General features: G+C 43.0%; 1 long non-coding RNA gene across 2 annotated transcripts; it reads right to left on the bottom strand.

The window, feature by feature from the left end:
• Nucleotides 1-8997: 8997 nt before the first annotated feature.
• On the bottom strand, nt 8998-27218 carry LOC141572657 (uncharacterized). 2 transcript variants are annotated; one of them, XR_012497997.2, is made up of 3 exons: nt 27082-27218; nt 14340-14417; nt 8998-9132 (listed from the first exon to the last, which is right to left on the bottom strand). It is a non-coding gene; the product is annotated as an uncharacterized LOC141572657 (long non-coding RNA). The 2 variants fall into 2 exon arrangements; XR_012497984.2 differs by lacking the exon at nt 8998-9132 and adding an exon at nt 11678-12162.
• Between the last annotated feature and the right edge of the window lie 294 nt (nt 27219-27512).

Genomic DNA, 27512 nt, shown 5'->3' with positions numbered 1-27512 from the left:
TCTGGAGAAGAAGAAATCCACCTGAGAGTTCCAGCCTACCTTTCCTATCAGTCTGCCTGATGGATTTCAGACTTACCTAGCCAGCCTCCATAATTGCATAAGCCAATGCCTTGCAATGAATCTCTTAATGTATTAATATTTACCTCCTACTTGCTCTTCTCTAGTTGAATCCTGACTGATAGAGACATTAGAAACCCCTCTCTCCAAAGCCCCTCCCATTTCCCTCCTTCCCATTCAATAGAGAAACCTGAGTCAGGCAGAACCATGTGGGCATAATATTCTCAAGTAAATGAAGAGAACATTGTAATGAAAACCTAGGATGGGGAAGGCAGAGGGATTTCTGTTCCTCTACAAAATGAACGAGTAAAATTCTGTTGACAAAAGGAATGTGAAGTACTTACTTACGTAGACCCATTGAAGGTTAACTAGTCTTTTTTTTCAATTGAGATAAAATTGACATGTAACATTGTATAAGTTTAAGGTATTGATTTGATACATTTATATATTGCAACATGATTACCACTGCAGTGTTAGCTAACACCTCAATTGTGTCACATAATATTTTGTGTGGTGAGAACAATGAAAATCTAGTCTCTTAGCAACTTTGAAGTATATAATACAGTATTGTTGATTATAACCACTACTCTGTGCGTTAGGTCTCCAGGATGTATTTATCTGCTAGTTGCAAGCTTGTCATCATTGAGGTGCAAGATGTGTTTGATTTTTCTTTCTAACATATTTGGGGGAAAGCAAACTATACTCTGAAACAAGAGTCCCCTTTATCTTGGATGCCCTTTATTTCCATTGTAGAGTTTCAGAACCACCTCTTCTCTGTACCCAGTGGCAGAAAGTGGAGAGAGAAGAGAGAGATGCTGGAAGCTCTAAAGAGTACAGACACAAGAGTCGACTTGGACCTGGAGATTTCTGATAAGAGTGTTAGTAATTCAGGAAAATAGGATAGGGAGATGCAGGGACCCCAGGGAGGTTAAAAAAGAAAGAGGAAATATGAGAAGGGAAAGAAGGGTTAATGTTAGGAAAGGAAGGGGCATCCACAGGGTCACAGGTCAGGGCGGTAGGGCTTCAGATGTTTGCTCAGGGCAAAAGGACAAATCTGAGAAAAGGGACTCAATGCCTGACTTCCTACACTCTGACTATGTGGTTTACATTCATCACTGGAGCTTTGAGTAAAGAACTGCTTACCCCAATTTGGGTTCTAAAGTAAAAATAAAATAAAATAAAATAAAATAAAATAAAATAAAATAAAATAAAATAAAATAAAATAAAATAATAAAATAAAATAATAAAATAAAATAAAATAAAATAAAATAAAATAGGAAGAGGGAGGGAGGGTCCCTCCTCCAAGATCAGGGTCAGGAATTGGAAAAATCTTTATTGGGTCTGCCAAGTGAACAGTGAACGGGGACGAAAGGAAAGTGCCTTTTGCATGTCCTTTGCGAAGTGAACCAGAGTGTGGAACACAGGGGAGAAGTTACAGGGTGGCAGATTTCAGTTCTGCCAAGAAATAGCTTGTAACTGTTCTTTCCAACCAAAGGGAAATGGACGGCTTTGGGAGGAAGTGAGCATCTTGCACTTGTGGGCGTTAGTAGCTACATGGTGACCACCTCGTAGGGCTGGTGTAGGAGGGATTCAAAGCAGAGAATTCTGAGGAATATGATTCAAGAATATAATTCCATAATTACCGAAAGACTTAGATACTGAGATAACATTCAGAATATTTGGGTGCAGGACTATGAGATACTCTATTATAATCTCAGATTTGAAACTCATCGTAGGGAGTCAGAGCTAGACTGGATCTTTAAAAACATTATGTCTAACTGCCCTCCTCTCCCCTTTTTATACAAAATTTAAAAGTAAGGCCTAGAGAGATGCGAGTAACCCAAGGTCTCACAGCTTTAAAATGGAGGATCTGGGCTTGAACCTGGAGCTCGTAGGCACGTTTCATCTCTCAACCTCTTTGCTGGAATCATTATCAAATCTGTGCAGAAACTTCTGGAAACTTACCAGGAAAAGAATAATGGAAACAATTAAACCTTGACAAATGACAGCTTCTTCAGATATCATTTAAACACATAGAAATATAAGGGACGCAAGTGCTGATAACATCAAGGAAAAGGAGTCATGTCACATAAATCTCCGAGATGATGTCATCTAAACACACAAGCAGTGAGTGGAAGTTCCAACTCATCATGAAGGAAATGATTCTTATAAATAGTTTTGATCTAGAGATACTGTTTGGCGTCACAAAGAGGTCACCTGACCCGGGGCACACGGATCCTGCAAATATTGGCCAGTTAATGCCACGCTCAACCCTGTATTTCCATGGCACCTGTACCGGTCTGCCCATGAAAGTGTCCCAAATTGAGTGGCACTTTTTTCTTTCAACCTGAAAATAGTGTTCTTCCTAATTATAAGATAAACATGCTTATTGTAAAATTTCAAATAATACAAAAAAATATAAAACAGATGAGAAATTTCACCACCCAGAGATAATGACTATCATTCAACTTGATGAATGTCATTCAATTATTTCTCTACACATGTATGTTTAAATTAGGACATCCATATTTTTGTAAAATCAGGACCACATTATAAGAGCACTTTTGTCACATTCTTCTTTTCACATAACTATTTGTATAGATCTACATTTAATGGTTGCATGATAAACCTTCATATGCTGTAGTGAGCCAGACCCTGCCTGATGGGTTAGCTTTTCCCAGTTTTTTGCTAAATTGGGAGGTTATTTCTTGCTTCAGGGAGAGAGGTCATCTTCGTCACCCTTGAAGGGTGAACCACCTCTGGAAACTAAAAGTAACTCACTTCCTCCAAAGTGATGGGGGGTGATGGTAGGGCAGAGGTGCGCGTCAAAGTGAGCGGGTGGGTGAGAGGCACGACTGTCTCCTCTGGGAAAGGGTGTATAAAAGGGACTTTTGGTTTTTTGGAGAAAATATTCCATGGGGAGGCTTTAAGGAGAGGTCAGTGACGGGAGCCCATCTGACCTTGGCTGACTTCCAGGTCAGCTTGCCAGCCTGGCCCTGCAGTGCCCATAGCAATAGCCAGAATGGAGGACTGGCCCAGTCGCTGGCCCAGGACCCAGCTCACCCAGGCCAGCTGCTGCTCTGTGACCGGGACTCCAAGCCTGGCCCCAACCAGAGACGTGGCTACCTAGTTCCTTGTTCACTAAATGAAACGAGAGCTTCATTTACTTCTGTGTTCTGGGTACTGATTGCTTAACCAACTGCTACTCTGTAACCAGCACTTCCTCTCACACTTACAGTAAGAAACAGCACCATGGATTTATTCCCATGGGTGTTATATGAGGAGCCTAGGGCTCTCTAGCATCTGCCCACACTCTGTGGACAGCATGGGGTACAAAAGTACTGCCACCACCACCTCCAGCTGAGGGGACGAGGGGACAAGGACGAGGAGACACGACAATGCAGTAATGAGCACCTTCCTAGTATGTCTTTACATATTTATCCAATTATCTCCTTAATATAAACTCCTGTAAGTGGAATTGCTGGGTCTGTGGGGAAAATGCTAAACAAATCTTGCAGAAATGCTGGGTGGCGCCTGGGAAGGACCAGCTGGTCAACTGCTGAGAACATTCACAGGGTGGCAACATATTCTAGAAGTAGCTGCTGTCCAAGGTCTGGTCTTGAAGATTTAGAAACTTGATCCCACCAGGGCCTCAAAGTTAATGGGACTCGGAAAGCTGACTCACTCAGAGGAGACCAGAGGGGATAAAGCAGAATGCCAAATGATTAATTTATAATGAGATGTATAAATGCCAGGTACAGCGGGCATTTGGGTCAGCCTGACCAGCTTGTCCTTTCTCATGGTGGGAAGCCAAATCGCAACAAGAAAGCTAATGGTGGCCCTAGAATAGAGGGAGGAGAGTTAGTCTGGTGATCTGAATGGTGGCCTGATGCATCCACTCCCCACCAGGGTGATAAACACCTCTCAGGTGACATTGGCTGGAAAGAGAAGTCAGGTGAGTTATAAGTACAGAAGCTGTGGCTAAGGTGAACCCCAAGCCATTCTCCTCACAGATTTCCTTCTCCTATCTCCCAGTCTCTAGAGGCCTGGGGACTCACAGTGTTTCTTGAAGATATAGAGGGTGTAGATAGGTCAAATGACAACATAGGGCCCTATATTTTTTAATAACCTAGTCATATGTCCGTATTTACTTATTTATTCACTTATTCAAGTTCTCAAATGATGGTTGGGCATGGGTCAGGTCCTGGAGAGACAGAAGTAAGTAAAATAAACAAAATTCCTCCTCTCATGGAGCTCACATTCTAGGAGGGGATAGCAATACTATACATATAATCAAATAAGTATACAATAATCAAAACAAAGACACCACTAAATAAATAAGGCAATTACTAATTGCAACAGCCTATATGCAAGATATTAGATGGCAATATTTGGTATGAATGAAAATTAAGCAGGGTAAGGGGTCAAAGCATGATAGAGTGGAAGCGGGAACCATTGTGATAGGGTGAACAGGGAAGGTCTTTCTAGTAAGGTGGCATTTGAACAAAGACCAACCTATACAGATATCTGGGAGGGAAAGTATTCCAGGTGAAGGGAACAGCACATGAAAAGGCTGTGAGACTAGAACGTGCCTAGAACAGCAAGGAGCTCAATGTGGCTGGAGCATATAAGCAAGGGGAAGAAATGGTAGGAAATGGGGTCAGAGAAGTACTGGAGTGGGAGGAACAAATCACATAGGGCTTTGCAGGACGATGTTGTAAAAATTGGATGTTATTCTGAGTGATATGGGCAGCCACCAAAGGGTCAAACGTACCTTTTATAAGGAGTCTGACTGGTGAATGGGAAATAAACTGATTATTCTAATCTGTCAAAAATAGAATCACTGAAGATTAGGAAAGGGACCTGGGAGAACTAGCGAGACTCTTGCTACTCAAAGTGTGACCCGCGGAGCAGAAGCACTGGCATCACCTTGTTAGGTGGACCTTGTTAGACGTGACGCATCTTGGACCCCACCCCATACCTCCTGAGCCAGAACCTGCGTTTCACAACACCCCCCCCCCCCACCGTGATCGATGTCCACACGGAAGTGTGAGAAGCGCTGGTCTCATAATTTTTCAAGTGATGAAACCCAATTTCAGTTTGCAGAAGTGACTTGCGTGTGATCACATGGCTGTGCTCACGACGGGGCCACAGGTAGGGCCCCGGTCTCTTGAGTCCTGTGAGCCCACTTTCCATGGCCTCACGTGGTCATGCGGCTAATAGATTATAATATCCACTCATTCAATCACTCAATAATTCACTCACTCACTAAGGCACCGTCTGATAATCATATACAATCACCTCATGAAAGATTTTTACTGATTAAGAACCTGAGATCAAGTCGAGAGAAACTGCTGAAAGACTAGGCCGACCTAAGGGAACCCACCACCTACACTGATTAAAAAAACAAAACAAAACAAAACAACACCAGAAAAAAAAACTACCGTACGTAATATAGGCCTTTGCTGCAATATTTCCCCTGACCCATCTCATCATCTGCTGAGATTTGCTGGAAATGCCCAGGATGTTTAGATGTGGTGCCCCCTGAAATCTTTCTTCCTCCAGGAGGGTGGGAAAAAGCACAAATTTCATTGTCTTCTCAGCAGAAAAATCCCCTATGGCCTGAAGAAATTAAAAAAAAAGAAAATAAATCTCTATGTGGGTACCACCCCAGGATCTTGGAGATTAGACATTGAAACCTAGGTCATGTCCCAAAAGGGAAGAGTCAAGATAGGAAGGACTCTATTTTAAGGGATTGATAGGGTGAATGGCTGGAAGTTTCTACAATGGAAAAAAAAGGTGGGGTTATCATCTCTGTCATTGCTATTATTGTTGTTGTTATCAAAAACTTGTAAATAGTGCCCTTAAATTATTGTCCCTTTAGAACAATAAAGGAGATAACGGAGACTTCTGAGTGCATTTGCAAGCCCAAAGGGAATATGACTGTTCACCAGCAGCTTTGCTTTTCAGAAAAGTGGCCCAGCACCGACTGTTGGAATTGTGGCAATTCCAGGGACAGGGTTAGGTGTGTTGTTTGAGGACTGAATAGGGTCAGAGGGCCCTTTAAAGAAATGGTTCTCGTAGAGTGGGAAGGGCACATCTAGGGGAAGAAACCCCACTCTCTAGGAGACTATTTGAGCCATTCAGGAAGTAGATGGCAGGAGAGAGGGTGAGGAAAGAAGAGGAGTGGGAGACCCTGTGTAGACTGTCACAACAGAGCAGAAAGGAGGGCTTGAAGATGTCTGTGGGGACAGAGTCCCACAGAGCAGTTTCCAGGCTCTCGGCCTCATGTGGGAAGGTGCTGGCTCGGGTGGTGAATGACCATCAACTGTGATTGGTTGGTCATCAGCTGTAACCGGTTAGCCAGTTGGCTACTGATATAACTGCGGTGCTGCGTTGATTGGTTGGTTGGCAGGCAGAGAAGTGAATGGCGGACTTCGGATGGTGTGGCTACTACTGTGTGTGTGTTGCCTGGCCGCCAGCGAGACTATAGTGGTATGACTCCCCTACCTGTGGCTCCGTGGGTGTTCCTTTTTGGCCTCACCGTGTCCTGTGTTCTTATGTGGGGAGCGGGACCAGAGGCCCCGCAGGCCGCCCCGCACTACAAATGGCAGAGCGAGCAGGGTCTCCCATAGGACAATGTCGCTGAATATTCAAGCCTGAGGGATTGGAGGAATATGTGGGTTACCTGGAAAGTTATTCAATTTCTGTAATTAATCAGGATTATTAGCACTAGCTGCTGCCCACCCTCCTCTACCTCTCTTCTCAGTGTTCAGCACGATAAATTTCTTATTTATTTCTCACCCATTAAAGTAAGATGTGGATGGTGCTGGTGGGGCAGTGTTCCCACACACGTAGTAACTTCACCTTATTAGAATCCTTTGCTTCCAACCAGATGGACAGAAAAAAAGAAAAGAAAGTAAAACTTTTTCTTCACCACCATGAACTGGAAATGACCCATAACTTTCACTTGCTTCTCCTGGGGAGGATTAGTCACGTGGCCCTATCTAGCCTCTGGGGGTTGGGAAACCTACTTCAGCCATAGATCCAAGAAGTGAACCTGCCTACGGGACACAGCCAGCACTCTGCCACAGGGAAGGCCAGGCCGCCCACACCTGTGTGGCTGCACAGGGAACGGGCCCGCGGGCAGGGAGCTTATCCTGTTAGGAGTGGGGGAAGCTCTTGGTGATTCTGAGTACAAAGGAGATTCCTCGGTGCCTCCTCTCTCCAAATCACATCTTGCTGCACTGTTTGGACTGTCCCTGATTAGGGTTAGGTTTGGAAGTCATTTGGGGCCATTGTGGCTCTGGCAATCCCTCCTTGCAAATGGCAGAGCGCTGTACTTTGCTATTTACTGTGGGCAGGCTGCGCAACCTTTACTACTCCTTGCATCACTCCTTCGTGATGAATATTCTGGATCTTTGGTTTCTCGCCCTGTCGCTACCAGTACCTTGATCTCAGGGGAAGCTCGTCTTCCTGGGCCTTAGTTTCCCCTGTGCAAAAGGAGTGGTTGGCGCAGATGGCCTTTAATGTTCTTGCCAGGCCTGAAAATCTATTTCCCCTTAGGGACTAGCTCGAACCAGCCCATTGCTGCCTCCCCTGAGCCCCTGGAAAGGAATGAGGACTAAAAAACCTGGTGTTACTGCTGTGAGCGTTGGCCCTATCTGATCCTGCCCAAAATTGCATAAGGAACTCGGGGACTCCTTCAGCCAGCCAGCTGCTGGCATTCAGTAGCTGGCAACTGTCCAAACAAAGCAGGATCTGAATGGGTAGAGGGAGAGTCCCAAGGGCCAGTGCCAGGACCCGAGGTCAGATTTCAAGGCAGCAAAGTGTTCTGCCTGCCAGGACCTCTGCGAGACCCAGGTGTGAGCAAGGCCTAGAGCACCCAGACATGTGAGACCAAGTACATCCGTCCAGGACGCAGCACAGAGCAGACGCATACTCAGAAGTGTTCAGTTGGGGAAGGGAGTAGAATAAGGGACTTAATGAAGGGACTGTTTACAGAGCTGTGGCCAGAGTTCAGGAACCAACACTGAATGGTGAGGCACCCAGGAACTAGGGTCAGGCCTAAAGGGCAAGGGGAGAAAACGTGTCTGGAGTCTGTAAAAGCTAGAGTTAGTGGGAAAGTGGCCTGTGGGGACAGAGTCCCAGCGAGCAGTTTCCAGGCTCTCAGCCTCACGTGGAAAGGTTCTGGCTCAGGTAGTAGATGGTCATCAGCTGTGACTGATTGGCCATCAGCTGTAACCAGTTAGCCATTGGCCACTGATATAACTGCCGTGGCTGAGCTAGCAAGGGCAGATCGCAGCTAGCAAGTGAGTTGGTTTGTTGGCGGAGAAGCGGACAGGAGGATTGCGGATTGTGTGGCTCCTACTTCCTGTATCTCCAACCCAGCTGCCAGCGAGACTATAGTAGTATGAACCCCCAATCCATGGCTCCATGGGTGTTCCTTTTTGGCCGCACCATATCTTGCGTTCTTGTGCGGGGAGTGGGACCAGAGACCCTGCATGACAGCGCCTCCCACAGAAGTCAGGGCCCCAGGGGAAAGTCACCTCTGCCAGACCACAGTAAAGCAGGAGCAAGGCAGCCCAGATGGGGTAGGATGGAGAGGGGAATAAATAGGTCATCCTAGAATTTCTCGCTAATGCCTCCCATTTGCCAAGAGGAAGTGAAAGGAACAGAGAGCCTCGTGTTGCAGAGGGCACAGAGCAGGGCAGGGATGGCTGGCGGAGGCACGTGGAAAATAACCAGGACACAAGTCTCAGGTCTCACTCAGTCACCTGCTCTTGCTCTCCATGTCTGTGAGAAGAGTTTGAATGGCTTGAACTAGGTGGTATAGTCCCAATGAAATTCCCAGCCACGTGGGTGGACAGCAATAACAATGAAGATGGTGACATTATCTTTTTTATGTAACCATGTTCTCCTACAATAATATCCAGTTACCTGGAGCATCTTTCACAGCATCTGAAGGAGCCAGGTCAAGTTCTCTGCATCTTTCACTTAAGATTTCTTTTCGATAAAGATTTGGACCCTGTTTCACCTTTTGCCTGAGTGGTAACACTAGCTGCTCCATCAGTCCTGTGAGAGTTGGAAGAGTGGGATAAATTTAGACCAGAGCTTATTGTGCGGAAGCCAATATTTTAAATACTTGGTTTTTAACATGACCTTGACCGCTATGGCTTGCATAGCCACATGTTCCCTATCCTCAGTTTGATCAGCTTCTCAGTCTCTCACCCCATGCTCATATGTATCTCCTGCCCCCTGAAGCTATGAATAGTTGGTGTGTACAAGGAGACTGGGTGCGGGGCTATAATCGGTTCCCACTCCATCAGATGCCATCACTGTCAAAACAAAGTCAGCTATGTGAAAACCCTCACCATTCCCCCTGCCTCCTTTTAGAATGCACTGTTCTAAATGCAAGTACAAAGCAGCAATTTATAAGCATGAGTTGGTGCAGAAAACAAGACACAAAACCAAGAAAATGAATATGACATGGCATAGCATGAATTTCAGAACTGTAAACAGGGAGACAGGGATGGAATCCGAAATAAGATGACATTTTAAGATTAATATACACAAGATATGAGGGCCAAGAAACCAGACCGTAGGTATTTCTTTTATTTCTCTGCATAGCCAAGTTCACTATAGAATTTCTGTCCATAGATTATTTTCCTTTGGCATTTTTAAAAGTCTTTAAATAAACATGCTCGTGCATTTGGCTGTGCTTTTTGGTACTATTGAAAAAGGAAAAAGATATAGGAAGTTTTTTTTTTCTTTTTCTATTCTGTAGTATAGTGTACTGGTTTTAAACTGTGGGTCACCACCCATTAATAGGTCATGAAATTAATTTAATGGAATATGGTCAATGTTTCCCCCAAAATGAAATAGAGTTAGAATTGAATATAAGCATCAGGGTGTATTACACATAATGAGGTTAAGTATTGGATAACACATGCAGACCAACATGTGTGCTGGGTGTTGAGTAGAATACACTTGGCTGTGGGCCTCAGGTAGTAGAGTTGGCTGGGTGTCAGGGCACTTGTTCTAGCACAGCCATTAATCTTCTAAGTGGCCTCCTCTAGACAGTTGTCCTCTCTGGCCATCATATCTTTATGAGTAAAATGATACATTTGCACTAAATGAACTGTAAGAGCCTTTTAATTCTCCCAAGTAACGTGAATTTATTGCGCACCTACTAGGTGCCCAGCACTGGGGATTTAGGAGCAAACAAAGACCTTGCCTTCACTGAGTTTGTGTTCTGGTGTGTGTGGGGGGTGGGGTGGGGGGGAAGGTGAGGACAATAAATAAAGAAATGAATAGATAAAATGCTGAGTGGTCATAAGTGCAATGAAGAAAAACAAAGCAGGATAAGGAGACAAGAACACCAAAGGGTGGGAATGTCATTTTAGATGGAGTGGCCAGGGGAGGCGTCTCTAATAAGGAGATATTTTGCTAGAGACATTTAAGAAAGAACGTGAAGGGATGAAGCCACACAGATATCTGAGGGAAGAGTGAACTCTGCTGAGGCTACAAAGTGTTTGTTCAAGGAAGCGGCCAGAGTGGCTGGAGCAGAGTGAGCCAGAGGCAGGGGCAGGAGAACAGGTCAGGGAGAGGGGGGGAGGGACCACTGGCAAAGAAGCCCAGGAGGGTTTTGACCTGATCTGACTCACATTGTAAGGATCCCTATGGACTGTAGGAGGTTAGTTAGGAGGCTTCTAGAATAGTCCACAAGTGAGATAATGATGTCTTGCTCTAGGATCGTAAAGAGAGAGCGATGAGAGGGATTCTGAATCTATTTTGAAGGTAGAGGAAGCAGGATTTGCTGATGGTTTATCTATGAAATGAAGGGGAAAGAAGAATGTAAGATGAATTCCAGCTCAGGCAGTAGGAAAGAAGAGAGTTTTGACTTACGGAAATAATGAAGGACATGAAAAAAGAAAAGTCTTTGGGGAAGGGAGGATGAGTGAAATGTGAGGCGGGAGATGCTGATTGAACACCCACGTGGCCACAGATGTCATGGAACTTGAAAACCTGAATCTGGACAGGCACCGGGAGTCATGAGCGTGTGACGATACGGAGGCCGGAGGACTGGATCAGGTGACTCAGGGAGAGGGCAGACGGGGAGGTTAGAAGAGGCCCCGGGAAGGATCCCTAGGCTCCTCCAACAGAGGCCTGGAAGATGAGAAAGAACCAGCAATCCTGCTTTGACATTTGACTCGGAGACGTTTTTCAGAAGAGGTTGCTGAATGAGAAGAGAAAAATCTGACAAATGTGTTTTGAAAATAATTCGCAGGACTTTCCTACCAATCATTGCTAAAGTAGTCATTCTTGATTACAGTAGTCCCCCCTTTCCTGTGGTTTCACTTTCCATGATTTTAGCTGTCCACTTTCAACCATGCTCCAGAAATAGCAAATTAAAAACTCCGTAAATAAACAATTCATAAGATTTAAATTGCATGCCGTTTTGAGTAGCATGAAGTCGTGCGATCGATCACCTTATATCATCGCAAGAAGGGTGAGTACAGTGCAATAAGATATTCCGAGAGAAAAACCACATAACTTTAATTGCAGTAGATTATTATCATTGTTCTTTTGTTTTTATTTTTAATCGCTTACTGTGCCTAATTTATAAATTAAACTTTATCGTAAGTATGTATGTCTAGGAAAAAACATAGTATATGTAAGGCCCAGTACTATCCATGGCAGCAGGCACCCACTAGGGGTCTTGGAAGGTGTCCCTTGCAAACAAGTGAGGGACTGCTGTACCACAATGATAGTCTCTTGTACCCAGCTAGGCAGAGGATTGTTGGTGAGTTAAATGGAAATGTATATTGATTGAATTAGGGTTTCTTCCAGTTTCTTGGTGTTGTGAAAACAAAAAGGGAAAGAGGGGGTAAATTAGAGCTTATTTACTTTCAGCCACAAATTCAGACTGGAGGAAATTGGTCCCCAGGGCTTCCCCAGGCCCTGTGCTCTGCAGGGAGCCTGCAGACTGCATTTCTCCAAGTGAATTTCTGCAGTCTGTGTCATCCTCATTCAAAGTATAATTGCAGTGCCAAGTCCTGAGCTCTGGGGGGACGGGTGCACCCAGGGGTTTCTCCTTTCTTTCTGTGAAGGAAACAGAGACCAGCCCTCAGCACACGCCTTTCCAGTGTTTTCTCAGGCTTCAGGACTAACTCTCCAACCAGGGGCAGAACATTTTTCAAGTTGAAGAGAACTGCAGGAAAGCCTTGACTTATTAGAACTTGACTTGTTGGAAAAGGATGCCAGACTGCAATGTTCAGCAAAATGTGTGGTGTTGCAGGGTGTGTCTTTCTGTTCGTGCTGCATTTCAACTGTAATTTATATCAACCATTTGGATGCAGCAACGGTTGGAAGGTCATGGTGGCCACAGTGAGATTAGAGGGGAGAACAGCAGACGGCTATATTAGGAGCAGCCACAAAAGGAACTAGCAATTTTTACACCCCAGGAAAACTTCCTAAACTGCTCCCACCACCGTGATCCTCTCTCTGCCCATTGAGTGCCCTTCCTTCACCTGGCAACTAATTCTCTGATTCTATTGGCACTATTGATTCTCTGACTTCTCTGGGCACCCAAACTAGGACTCCGTGCATTTCAGGAACTGTCCTTGGACCTTTCCCCTCCCTCTCTTCGCTGCCCCCACCCCTGCCCTTCGAGCACCAAACTCCTGAAATCATTACCACTGCCCTACAAGACAGGATGACTAGATTTGGAGGCTTCCCACCCAATAGACTCGGTATGGTGAACTATTGTCTGAATCAAGAGTGACGACCAGTTGGAAGTTCGTCAGCCTTCTGAGATCATGCACTTACCAGGCTGAGGGAACGGGCAGGCTGCCCTTTTGTCTCCCCAGCTCTCCTCTCCTAACCACCAGGGTGGACAGAGGGGCGGGGAAGAGACCAGCACTGGGGCCAATCAACAGCCTAATATAATAGATAGTCTGTTTTTGTTCCTGACTATCCTGCTCGGGCTATGTATTATTTTTAAAAGTCCTTCCCTAGTTTCCTGTTGCCTGTAGTGCAGGCTCTAACCTTGGCGGCCTCTCTTTGAAAGCCTCACACCATGTAGACTTTCCACAATAGTAAATCATATCCTCTTCAACATCCCGTGTGTGTGCACACACACACACACTCGTTCTGACATCCGATTCACTGTGGCTAGAAGGTTTCTACCCCCAAAGTCTCCCCACATCTCTGAGCCTTTGTCCAGGTCTTTCCCTTTTCCCTTGGGTCTCAACTCCATTTTCCCAAACCATAAGTTACGCTGTTCTTTGAGCTGTCAGAGCACTTTGTAATATCACTTGCCACTGTCCGCATGGCACTCGAGCTAGCTGTGTGGGCTTCTGTCTCTGTCCTCCCCCTCAATGCCCCTGCATACAGAAAGCTGAGCTCTTTGAGGGCAAATTAATTCTGGTGACAGTCACCTGGAAGGGGTTTGAGCACCTTCACAGAATCAAATTAGAGAAGACTGCTAATTCGAAATGGTACCAGGTGAGCAGCTCCCATTGTAATTTCTCCTAATTTCCCATATGAGGACTCCAAAAAATGATGAAATTTTATATCTTCAAAAACAAACAAAGAAAAAAAAACTGGCACACAGCCTGGGCATTGGTCATATCAAATGCCCTCCCACTGTGACTCCAGAGGGTGGTGGCCAGATACTCGATCAAGGCAGCTACTTGAGCACAGGCTTAGAGAGGTGTCCCCCCACCCCTCTTTGACTCAACAATTCTCTTGCTAGGAAGTCATCCTAAAGAGTAATCAAGTATGCTGGTAAAGATTTAACCACAGAGAAAAAATAGGAGCAAACTACATGCCCACCAGAAAGGATAGGCTGAAAAATCGGGGTAAATCTATGTGAGGAGGGTGGACTGTATGTCCATCCAATAAAAATTACATTCTAAAGGCCACATTTATGGACATGGAAAAATGTTCACAGTATATTATTAGATGAAACTAGTTTAGGTTACAAAACAGAGTATGTTATCATCCAATTTTTATAATAAAAAACCTGCCATAGATATATACAGAGGATAAAGCCTGAAAGGGTACATGTCAAAATATTAACAGTGGTAATCTCTGGGTAATGGAAGTATGGCTAATATTAGCGTACTTCTTTTAGCCTATTTGTTTATTTCTACAATGAACAGGTGTTTTTTCTTTAATACGCAGAGGGGCATGAAATAGAGAAGCAACAGAGAGCCACGGATAAGAGCATAAGTTCACGAGCAGAAGACCTGAGCTGGATTTCATCTGCCACTTACTTGCTGTGTGATCCTGGAGAAAGTTCCTTAACTGTGTTCTTCTGGAAAATGTGCATCACTATAGTGTCCAAGCCAATTCTATGGAAAAAAAGATAGCCTTGTAAACACATGGTGCTGGAATAACTGGACATCCACATGCAAAAATGTGAATCTATACACAGACCTAACCCCTGTCACAAAAATTAACTCGAGATGGATGAGAGATTTAAATGGAAAACACAAAACGATAAAATTATTAGAGGATAACGTAGGAGAAAATCTAGATGACTTTGGGCATGACCATGACTTCTTAGATACAACTCCAAAGGCACAATCTGTGAAAGATATAAAAGCTGGATTTCATTAAAATTAAAAACTTCTGCTCTGTGAAAGATAACACAATGAGATGACAAGCCACAGACTGAGAGAAAATAATTCCAAAGGACACATCCGATAAAGGACTACTACCCAAAAAATAGAAAGGACTTCTAAAACTCAACAATAAGAAGTCAAACAACATGATTAAGAAACAAACCCCTCACTGAATAAGATCTAGAGATGGCACATAGGCACATGAAAAGATGCTCAGCACAATACGTTATTAAGGAATTGGAAATTACAAACACCGTGTGATACCACCACACACCTATTAGAGTGGCCAAAATCCAAAAGACTAACGACACCAGATGCTGGCAAGAATGTGGAGCAATAGGAATTCTTATTCGCTGCTGGTGGGACTACAAATTGGAAAAACCACCTTGGAAGACAGTTTGACAGTTTCTTAGAAAACTAAACCCACTCTAACCATATGTTTTAGTTGGCTCAGGCTGCCATAACAAATTACCATTGACTGGGTGGCAATAGAAATTTATTTTCTCACAGTTCTGGAGACTAGAAGGTCCAAGATCAAGGTTCTCAATGATTTGGTTTCTTATTGGGCTCTCTTCCTGGCTTGGAGAGGAAAATCTAGATGACTCTGTCCTCACATGGCCTCTCTCCACACACACACACACACAGAGGCGCGCTACTGGGTCTCTTTCTCTCTCTCTCTCTCTCTCTCTCTTTTGGTTTGAGAACTCCTTTTTTTTTAATTTATTGGGGTGACAATTGTTAGTGAAATTACATAGATTTCAGGTGTACAATTCTGTATTACATCATCTAAGGTCTCTTTTTATAAAGACATTCATCCTATTCCATCAGAGCCCCCCACTTATAACCTCATTTAATTACTTCCTTAGAGGTACATCTCCAAATATGGTCATGCTAGGGTATTAGGGCTTTCACATATGAATTTGGAGGGACACAAACATTCAGTCTATAACCCCATACCATCCAATAATTGTGCTTCTTGGTATTTACCCAAATGAATCCAAAACTTATGCCCACCCAAAAACCCACACACAGATGTTTATAACAGATTCTTCATAACTGCCCAAACTTGGAAACAAACAAGATGTCCTTTAGTAGGTGAATGGATAAAGAAACTGTGGTCCATCCAGACAATGGAATATTATTTAGCATTGAAAAGAAATGAGTTATCAAACCATGAAAAGATCTGGGGAAAATCTTAAATACATATTACTAACTGAAAGAAGCCAATTTGAAAAGGTAACATGTGGTATAATTCCAACTACATGACTTTCTGGAAAAGGCAAAACTATGGAGATAGTAAAAAGATGAGTGGTGGCCAGGGGTTAAGGGGCAGGAGGCATGAATAGGCAAAGCACAGAAGATTGTTACAGTGAAACTACTCTGTATGTTACTACAATGGTGGATACATGTCATTACACAAGTGCATTTGTCCAAACCCATAGAATGTACAACACCAAGAGTGAACCCTAACGTAAACTATGGGCTTGGATATGCCAATGTTAAGTTCATCAGCTGTGGCAAGCGGACAACTCTAGCACTGGGTGTCTATAGCGAGGGAGGTTGTGAGTGTGTGGAGGCAGGGGGTACATGGGTACTCTGTACTTTCTGCTCAGTTTTGCTGTGAACCTGAAACTCTAAAAAAATTAAGTTTTCCTTTTAGAAATGTCTCTACCTCACTGGGTTACTGTGAGAGTTAAACGACTTTATTCTTGTAGAGCTGTTAGAATAGATTCTGGCTGAGTAAACACTCAATACATTTCAGCTAAAATTAAGTAAAGTCAGCACATACACATACAGGAGAAGAGAATCTTTTAAAACCATGTAAACAAAAAAGGTTCCTTATCTGTCTAGAAAAGTCTAAGGGCTCTGTACCTAAAACTCACGGAACCTGGCATGTTTTTGATGCTCAATAGAAGCTACGGACAGGAGAGCAAGGGATGGATCCCTGATTTACTCGCGAGAATAAAGGAGACCGCTTAGGGAGAAAGTGCAGCGTGAGAGGAGAATGGGCCCAGGACGAGGTCTTACAACCCTCTAAACTTAAGAGTCTGACAGGGAGAACTGAGCAAAGAAGGCTGAGAACCGGCCAGATGGGAATCAGGAGTGTTTGGTGTCTGAAGACCAAGAAAATAAGAGCGGTTCAGAAAGGAGGAAGGAGCCAACTAACCGCGGTGGCTTTCTGCTGAGAGAGGTCAAAGAAAAGGTGTGAGAGTGTCCCTCGGGTGACAGAGATCCCAGGTGACCCTGCCAAATGCAGCTGTGGTAGAGTGGGAGGGGTGGGGACGGAACAGTGGGGGAGGGAGAACCAAACTGGAGGCAGCTGAAGAATGACTGAAAAGAGAGGCAACGTATGAGAGGGAGTGTAGCCAACTTTCAGGAACTTTGGGAAGGAAGCAAAAAGATACCTTAGCAACCCGAGGGAGGTTTGTTGTTTTGTTTTGCTTTTTATGATGGGAATGGCTGGAACATGTTTAATTTAAATACTGATGAGAAAAGAAACATCCTCCACGTCCATAAGGGACATGAAAGAACATAGCTAGGAGGTGGAGGCAATTGCCATCAGAGATTTCTATTTTCTTAAAGACAGTAGGGAGCAAGGTCAATTGCTAAGAGAAAAGAGGATCAAAGAGATGTGCGGATCCAAGCAGAGTGGAGAAGGTTTGAATCGGTCTCTGTGGAGAGCAAGACGGCCATAGACTGAAAAATACTGAGGGATAGTGGGGTCCTTATACATGCTGTATTTCTTCTGCAAGTTCTTCCTACCTCTCATTCCACAGCGAAGGGTACTGAGACACAGAGAGGGGAGGCAATTTGCCCAAAGTCACACAGCAGGTTAGTGGCAAAGCTTTGGCTGAGGTCAGGTGTTTGGACTTTCAGTTAAGGGCACTTCCATGCACAGCCGGCATCATCCTCTTATGCGTTGGCTCTTCACTGTGTGCAGTTACCTCAGACTCTTTTCAAAATATGGGCTCCTGGGTCTTACTAGATGTTCTGTTGCTCTCTCATGCCAAGCCTGGCACATAGAAGGGACTGAAGCAATATTTTCTCAATGAATGAACGATTAGAAATCAGGCTGTCCTTTTTCTGTCTCACTTTTTTTTAAAAGGAAGTCTTCCCTTTATATAATTCCTTTCTCACCCCCTCACCTCAATTTCAGAATAAACAAAGGGTACTGCATTTCAATTCTGACAATAGCTGCTTTCCTACACTGGGGCATGGATAACATATTTATTTATATACACCCCACCTTGTTCTGGAGTGTATCCGTTGCTAAAAAAAAAAAAAAAAAGTAATAAGTCCTGTGTTCATTATGTGCAGAACTGGATTTGGCTATTAGAGATTCCACTATTTAAGTCATGGCATTTCCTCAGGGGCTTGGGAACTCATTTATGTAAATGAATGCAAAATAGATGGCAAATTAGAATTCCCACCCCTAAAACTTGTCACATTATAAAGATAGAATCAGGAAGGAGTAATCACTATTTCTTCGCTCGATGGCTAGCTGCGCTAATATGATTTTTTGCAGTTACATAGCTGTAACCCTGTACAAATGCCAGGAGAAGACTCATAACTGCTGTGGTGGGTGGCAGGCCCTTGACCCTGGGACAGTCAGGTGATGGGATCCGAGACGCAGAGAGTGTAACGGCCAGAACAAGAACCGTGTGACAGTTAGGAGATCTCTGTTTTAGGCTTCGTTCTGTCACTATCTTTCTAAATTATATCTCTTCTGGCTCTCAGTTTCTCGATGCTCTAGGTAAAAGGAAGCATTCTTGCTGCTCTGACACAGCAAGGTCTTTTGGCATCTAAACTATTTCTGGCCGTGGACCAGGCCTTACACAGCTGTGCTGTCCCCCGAGTCACCGCAACCAGCGGCTCATCCCCAGGGCAGTGAGCACATATCAGTGAACATAAGGAGCATGGTCTTCCTGGTCAAAGTGCTTCCCTGTGCCTTGCAAGGGATCTGAGTCTGATCCTTGCTGTGTGTTCTGCTGTCTGAAACTCTGACTGAAGTAATGTAGGGTAGACTGACTAGTGTATTTACCTCAGTGGCATTAGCTATTCCCCATTGCTATTTAGCAGCAGAGCAGGAGGAGCTCTGAAAGCCATTTCTAAGAAACTGCATGTTTGAACGTATCAGTAGACTTGGCTAAACCACAAAGTAACCTGACTGGGGGAAAAAAGTCTGCCTGCAGCCAGCACTTCTCAGTTTCTGCTTGCATTTCCTGAGTCCCTGAGGCCGTGTTATGAGTAGGAGACTGGCCCAGGCCAGGGTGAATGAAACCATGAGGAGCTTGCAGGAAGCGGGGTGGTTTCTATTCCCAACTGAGGGGCCCCCAGCCTCTGGACTAACCCTCAGGGTCAGGCCACCAGGACCTGGGAAAGGAACTATTTCTCCAGAGCAGGAATGGGTGTTCTGTCTGGAACACACGAACATCCAGGTTGCCAGAAAAGTCTGTTAACCTTATTGTTGTAGGTAGGACTTTGCTAGGCATTGGGAATTTAGAGGTAGATAAAACATGATTCCTGTCCTCAAGGAGTTCGCAAGTGGCTGGTTGTTAAGAAAAGCTCCTTCCAAACCTGGGAGGCTGCAGGGGAGCACCCAAAATCAAGTTCCTGGGCAGGTACAACTGAGGACCAGGCCCTTAACACACTTGGGCCCCAGCAAGATGCAGTTGTGCCAGGAGGGCCTGGAACGCCAGCTGGATTTTTGCTCCCTCCCTGCACTGTGGACTTTGCTGCAGTAACCACTTTGCTCTTTAATCAGACACAGACTTCTCAGAATGTTAGATAATCACTGTTTCCTTTTGTACTTGCTATTGACAGCGACTCTGTATACATTCACTAGCGTTCTCAGCTCCCACAGAAGAAAGGAAACAATATATTTTAGTTGTGTGCCCGCCTTTTAAATTAAGGAAGTGTATCACATATACAGAGAGTATATGCACAGTTAAAAGATAAATAGTAAAACAAACACCTGTTACCACCAGGGCCTGAAGCCCAGCTATGTGGCCCTTTCCAATCTCTGCTTCCCCTGCCTGTGCTCCCTCCCCTCAGGTAACCACTGGACTGACCTTTATGTGAATCATTCCAGTTTTCTTTACAGTTTACTCTCCATATCACACATCCCTGAACAATCAATCGCTTGGATTTGGCTAAAACAGATCTGGCTGTGTAAGGAAAGAACACTATTGCCAATATGAGATGGGATTTCACAGGAAAACAAGCTGAAGAGAGTCAGTGGGCTAGTGTGCTTTCCTGAGTTTTCAAAAGCGTCTTCTGAGGAAGTCAGCGGGCAAAGTTGTAAGTAGAGGCAGATTTAGGATTTGTGGGGCCTGAAGACTATATAATTTGGAAGACTCTTTAAGAAGATTATAAGTTCAAAAGTTCAACTACTGAGTTAGGTACAGGGCCTTGGCAGGGGCATGTATGAACAAGGGGCAAGTTTCGTTAACTTCAGGCAAGTAAGTCTCTAGCCACGAGGGCTCTGCCGGCCTGCGCCTCTGGCAGATCTGCAGTCTGGTCAGGATGGGTCAGGCACTGAACACCCTATAGAAATAAAGTCAAAGGGAAAGGGCTGCTTTGCATTTTCTGTTTCTAAGCTCACCATAGCCTATGACCAGCTCTCAAGAGTAGGTCAAAACAGAACACTTCAGAAATCGTGGGATTTTTCTTCCTTCCTTCTTTCCTTCTTTCCTTCCGTCCTTCCTTCTTTCTTTCTTTTCTTTTGTCTAATTATCCTCTCCTTTTCCTCCTCTTCCTTCTCCATCTCCTTTCTCACTCTCACTCTTATTCTTGTTGTGTGTGTGTGAAATGAGTACTCTCCATTGAGTCTCGCAGTAGGGCATAGAGAGATGAGCAGGAATTTCCTAAATATATGGTCAAGCCGTGACAAACACAGATGAACTTGTCTTCAAGTTTAAACGCGAGTATGCTGTCAGTGAGGATTCTGGTGATGACAGTTCTCGTTATACCTGTTTCTTTAGTCGCCGTCCTCCAACTCAGCCTGGTTAACCTCTAGACCTGGTGTATAGCTATTATTCTGGGATTTCCCTTCACCACCTCCTGGGAAATCTTTTTGTCTGTCTCTTATTTTAGATCCTCCTCCTTGACTGACTCTATCTTTGAGTGGAGTACATTCTCTAGTACCTTTATGAGAAAGGATGCATGACAGGTAAAAATTTTTGAAACTTTGAAAAACTTTTTTTTCCCCACTCTCATACTCAATTGGTAGTATGGCTGAGTGTAGAATTCTAGATTGCGAATGATGTCCTTCAGAATTTTACAGGGTTCATTGTATTTCAGCTTCTAGTTTTATTGATGAGAAGTCAGAAGGCATTCTGATTCCTCAACTTTGTATATGACTCACTTTTTTTCCTCTCTGGAAGTGGTAAAATCTCTTGATCCCTAAAATGGTACCAGCCACTTATGGTTTCTTTAATCTGGCAGTTCGTTCTGTTCTTGAATTTTACCATTGATCATTTTCTTCCTTCTTTTTCTCTTTCTCTCTTTCTGGAAACACTGCTACTCATACTATATACTGAAATTAACTTGAAATGGATCATAGTCCTAAATTTAAGAGATAGAAATATAAGATTTCAAGAATAAAGAGAGAGAGAGAGAGAGAGAGAGAGAGAGAGAGAGAGAGAGAGAAAATCTTTGTGACCTTGGGTTGGGCATATATTAATATATGTAATAGACCACAAAAACTAGGAAAAAAATAATGAACTGAATGTCATCAAAATTAAAAACTTCTGCTTTTCAAAAGACACTATTAAGAAAATGAAAAGACAAGCCACAGACTGGTATAAAATATTGACAAAACATATCTGTCAAAGGGCTTGTATCTAGAATATATAAATAATCTTTATGGCAGCCTACTAAAAACAACCATTTTTTAAAAAATGGACTAAAGATTTGAGTAGACAACTCACCAAAGAAGACATATAGATGGTGTTTCATGAAAGGGCTGTGTATGCAAAGTGGCTCACAAATGTGAAAGGAACTGAAAGGCCAAAGAACAAGACAGTTAAATCCAGCTTATTGGTTTAAAGTGTTTAGTAAGGAACTTACAGAAGGTAGCCTTGGGTGGCAGCAAGACAAACGGGTCCTCATGACTTCCACACCCCAGACTCTGTGTTTTATAGCTCGAAGCAGTGACAATGTATGGACGATCGAAGGGGTCAGGTTCTGGGAAGCTCTGGTATCAGGGTGAGGTAAGAGAAATATGGAGGGTGCCTCACCCTGGAGAGAGAATTAATGAGAGTCTCGTGATCATCCCAGAGCTCTGTGTACATATTCCAGATCTCACCTGGGGGAAGGAGAGAGGGTCAAGATTCTGGGTTCACCAGATATAAAGATGGCGGATTAGCTTTAAAATGGAGGCCACTTATGTTCTGTATGGATGGCAAATGAGCACATAAAAAGATGCTCGACATCATTAGTCATTAGGCAAATTAAAAGCACAGGGAGATACCACTATGCATCCATGAGAGGGGCTGAGTTGTAAAAGACTAGCCATGACAAATGCTGGCAAGGATGTGGAGTAACTGGAACTTTCATACATTGCTCATAGGAATGCAAAATTGTCCAGTCACTCTGGAAAACAGTTCAAGAGTTTTTAAAATAATATAAAATGTACATTTATTTACACTATGACCAAGCAACCTCACTCCTAACTTTTTATCCAACATAAATGAAAACGTATGTCCACGTAAAAGAAAATCTCTATACAATCTATAAAAGTGAAAATGGATAAATTGGACTTCCTGAAAATTAAAAACATTTGGTCTGCAAAAGGCCCTGTTAAGAGAATGAAAAAAAATCTACTGAGTGGGAGAAAATATTTGCAAACCACATATCTGACAACTGGTTTCTAAAATATTGAGAACTCTCAAAACTCAACTGTTAAAAAATCCCATTTTAAAATGGGCAAAATATATGAACAGACATCCCGAAGAGAATATACAGATGGTCAATAAGCCCATGAAAAGATGTTCCCCATCAGTGGCCATTAAGAAAATACAAATTAAACCACAATGTGGTACAACTACCCACCTAACACAGTAGCTAAAATAAAAAATAATGACAACACCAAATGCTTGGAGGGATGCAGAGAAACTGGATCTCATAAATTGTTGGTAAGAATGTTAAATGTATAACCAGCCAGGAAAACAGTTTGGCAGTTTCTTATAAAACTAAATATGTAACTACCATATATCCCAGCAATTATTGTCCTGGACATTTATCTCAGAGAAAAGAAAATTCATGTTCACACCAAAAACCTTATACACAAATATGTATAGCAACTTTATTCATAATAGCCCCAAATTGAAAACAAACCAGATGCCTTCCACAGGTGAAAGGCTAAACAGACTGTGGTACATTCATACCATGAAACACTACTCATCAAGAAAAAGGAAGTATGGATCTTCGCAAAAACTTCGATGAATCTCCAGGGAATTAGGCTGAGTGAAAAAGTCAATACCCCCCACATTATATGGTGAATGATTCCGTTACTTTACATTCTCGGAAGGACAAAATTGTGGAAATGGAGAAGAGATGAGTGGTTGCCATGGGCCAGGGCGGGGAGCGGAATGTGTGTATAAAAGAGCAACACGGGAGGGCTCTGTGATGAGGGGGCTGTTCTGTGTCTTCACTGTGTCAGTGGCAACACCCTGGTGGTGATACCGGACTGCACTTTTACAAAACGTTACCATTGGGGGCAATTAGAGGAAGGAATCTCTTTGCATTATTTCTTATAACTGCATGTGAATATACAATGATCTTAAAATAAAAAGTTTAAGTAAAACTCTACATGAATGTTTATAGTGGATTTATTAATCATCTTCAAAAGCTGGAAACAACCCAAATATTCACTGACTGTTAAATAAATAAATAAATTGTGGTACATCCTGACAATGGAATACTATTTAGCAATAAAAAGAGTGAACTATTGATAGGCAACAACATAAATAAATCTCGAAAGCATTGCTAAGTGGAAGGAGCCAGACATAAGACTACATACTACATGATTCCATCTATATGAGATTCTAGAAGAGTAAAAAAACATAGTGATAAAAAACAGATTCGTGATTGCCAGTGGCCAGAGATTGAAGGTATGGAATAACTGCAAAAGATTTCAAGGTGACTTTCTGGGGTGATGGAAATGTTCTATCAATATCATGGTTATCATGATGGTTATATAATGGTATATATACAGTTGGTAAAACTCATCTAATTGAGTACTTAATCTTGGTGAATTTTATTGTATTTAAATTATACCTCAATAAAATCCACCAAAAATGAGGCTAATACACTTAGACTAATTTACATTTTGCTTTTTCCACTTAACTATGTATTGGTAGACTTCTAGATTCAAGATACACACACACACACACACACACACACACACACACGGTGCCAAAAAATGTATACACATTTTAAGAAAGGAAAAACTGTATTAAAATTACATTGATGGTAACCACTTTGAGCACCTCTTATAATTGCAAAAGTCAAACATGACTTGTATTCATCCTTTGTCATTGGTATATATTGAGTATTACAATTTTAACACAGTTTTTTCCTTTCTTAAAATGTGTATACATTTTTTTGGCAGCCTGTGCGCGCGTGCTTGCATGCGCGCGTGCGTGTGTCCTTATGTCCTTTTTAATAGTTGCATAGTATTTCATTGTATGGATGAACCATAATCCCACAACTAATTTAGTTAGTCCCCTTTTGAGCATTTAACCTTCTTACAATGTTTTTATGTTATAAATAATGTTGTAATGGTCAACTTCATATATTTTTGCATGCTTGAGTAAGTGTTTTTATTGAATGGATTCTTAAAAGTGATATTGCTTGGTCAAAGAGTATATACACTTAAGATTTTAGTAGTAAGCACCAAATTGCCTACAAAATAAGGTTGTGTCAACTTGCGCTCTCTCCAGTGGTGGATGAGAGTCTGGTGGTTATTGCTAAAGCATTCTTTTAAGGCTTATTTACTTGTTCCTTTTCCAAAGCCTTTTCATCCAGTTGATGTTTTCCTTTCCATAACTCCCGTGGAATTTCTGTAACTCCAAGCTTTGATTGCTGATGCTTTGCTGGGGCTTGTAGAATGACCTAGTTATCTGATGTCCTTTTAATCAACAAGGAGCACATGAAAGTGGAGAGACAGACATGAAGAGCAAAGCAATACTATATAGCATGATACTTGTAGATAAGTACTCGAATCATACATGCTGATGATGATGAGAGAAATGGTGTTAGTGCTGATAATAATAATAATAGCTAAAAATTATTGAGCATTAACTACATACTAGAAGTTGTCTAAGAAGTGTGTGTGAGTGTGTGTGTGTGTGTGTGTGTGTATTCATTTAGTCCTCGCATAACCCTCTACGGTGAACCTATTACTACTGTTCCATTTTATAAATTCCTTGACTAGACATTGAAGGATGAATAGGAGTTAACCAGGTGAAAAAAGGTCATGGATTAAATGGAATCCCAGGCAGAATGAAAAGTGTGTACAAAGGCACCGAGGCATAAGAAAAGTCCATTCAGGGGTGAATGGACTGTAAATAATTTCAGATGGCTGGCAACCAGAAGGGACTAGGCAACAGGGATAAAAGAAGGTAAAGGGAGCTCATGAATGGGTGGTTGTGGATGTTTCTCACTTCGTCTTATTAAACACACACACACACACACACACACACACACACACGCACACTGCATTTGGCTGCCCCCATCTTACTAACCTGCGGTTTCTAATGGACTCTAGTGGAAGACTTCTCATTAGGAAGTGAAGCCTAGATTCAGACAAAAGGCTGAGTAAGAGTCAACCAGACAAAGAAGAGGAACTGAGTGTTCAGGCAGAGGAAGCAGCACGAGATGTCATGGCTGCAGGGCTGAAGGAATTGACCGGTACTGGGGATGGCTGGGGATAAGGTGTTAAGGCAGAGGAGCCCTAAATGAGGCCACAGAGGGTAGCAGAGGCCAACTCATGTATGGTCTGTAGGCCACCTTAAGGAGTTCAAACCTAACGGCGATGACAAAATCAATCAACGACAAAGAAGTGATCGAATATTTACTACAGGCAGACCCTGTGCTAGGGGCCAAGGGAGAAACAGTGAGATGCAAGCACGATTTCAACCTTCAGGAAGCTCACAGACTAACTGAGAAATTAAAACACGAGCAAATACAAGGGAGTTGATCAGTGGTAAAGAGCCACATATAACAAGGAATAAATGTAAAATATTGGTGTTTCTAGGAGGGAAAGACAATTGGTTGGGAGATGAGAATAGTCGGAGGGGGTAAAGGAATGGAGCTTTGAAGGAGGGGCATGATTTGAGAAAAAGATAGGGAGACGGCTTTCTTGATAGGACATTCCAAACATGAACAAATGGGACGTATCAGACATATTTGAAAGAGACTCAGTGTGGATACGTGCAGGGAATATGGGAGAACTTTAGAAAGGGTGCATAAGGTCAGATTGTGAAGAGTCCTACGTGCAAGGCTAAGGAATTTGAATTTAAACTTCAGGGGGCAAAGAAAGGCCACTCTGCCTTTTTCAGGATGGAGCAACTTGATTAAGGTAATCTTGTTTGATGATTAATCTGGAACAAAAGAGATAACCAAGTCAGGGAGACAGTTTAGAAGGTTAGGGCTTATGTCAAAGTTCTGAACACAGTTGGCTGAAATAAAGAAAAAGCAAGATATCAGAGGGAAGGATGAATGTGTCCCGTTATTTATGCCTTTTTGCAGGAAAGTTGTTTTTTCCTTTCCGTAACATAATTCCCTTTATCTTCTTGTAGTCTGCCTTAAGTCTTGAAGATAGATTTACTTCAAGTTCTGGAAACTGAATCAATGGCATAGTGTCATGTCTTTTGGCGACATGGACTCAAGTTTCTTCATTGGAGTTCATCACTGTATTTCACGCCCATTGTCCCCTCACTGGATTTCCTTTTCCCACAAGATGTTCATGACCAAAGCATTCTTGGTACAATAATAAAATACATTAAAATTATTTAAAAGCGTGTTTCCTTCTCTTGGGGCATTTTTACTCACCACACTTTTGACATCAAATGTGAGGGTTTTCCCACACCAGCAACCATTTCTCCAACTCTACGGACACCAATTGGGTGTCTTACCACTCAAACCTATTCCAGCACTAACTACCTGGAGTCAGCATCAGACTCCACAGGTTTCAGGGCGCAGTCCCACAAGGCTGCTCCACTTCAGATGACGACTGGAAGTATTAGGTCCCCAGGGTACCCACACTTCTGTCCAACTTGCCTACAAAGTCAGGGTTCCCACACTCCCCCCTCCCAATCCCCCCCCTTTCAAGTTTGATAATTTGCTGGAACTACTTACAGAATTCAGATAACACTTTACTTACTATCACTGGTTCATTATAAAGAGTGTGAATGAACAGCCAGATGAAGAGGTACTTTGGGTGAGGTCCAGAAGGGTCCTGAGCACAGGAACTTCTGTCCCTGTGGAGCTGCAGTGTGCCACCCTCCCATAGCATGAATGTGTTTGCCAACCTGGAAGTTCTCCGAGTCCTAGATTTTTATGGAGGCTTCATTACGTAAGTATTATTGATTACATTGTTGGCCATTGCTGATTAACTCAACCTCCAGCTCCTCGCCCCTCCCCAGGGGGTTAGGAGCAGTGTCCTGAAAGTTTCAACTCTCCAATCACAGGGTTGGTTCCTATGGCAACCAGCCCCCATGCAGAAGTTACCTAGGGGGTCCATTAGTCACCTCATTAGCATAAATTCAGGTATGGTTGAAAGGGGCTTGTTATGAATAAAAGATACTCTAGTCA

The sequence above is a fragment of the Rhinolophus sinicus genome, chromosome 17 (genome assembly GCF_057876585.1).
Source record: "Rhinolophus sinicus isolate RSI-liver-muscle chromosome 17, RSI-T2T, whole genome shotgun sequence".
In the NCBI taxonomy this organism is placed as follows: Eukaryota; Metazoa; Chordata; class Mammalia; order Chiroptera; family Rhinolophidae; genus Rhinolophus; species Rhinolophus sinicus.
This window is presented reverse-complemented; position numbering and strand designations above follow the sequence as displayed.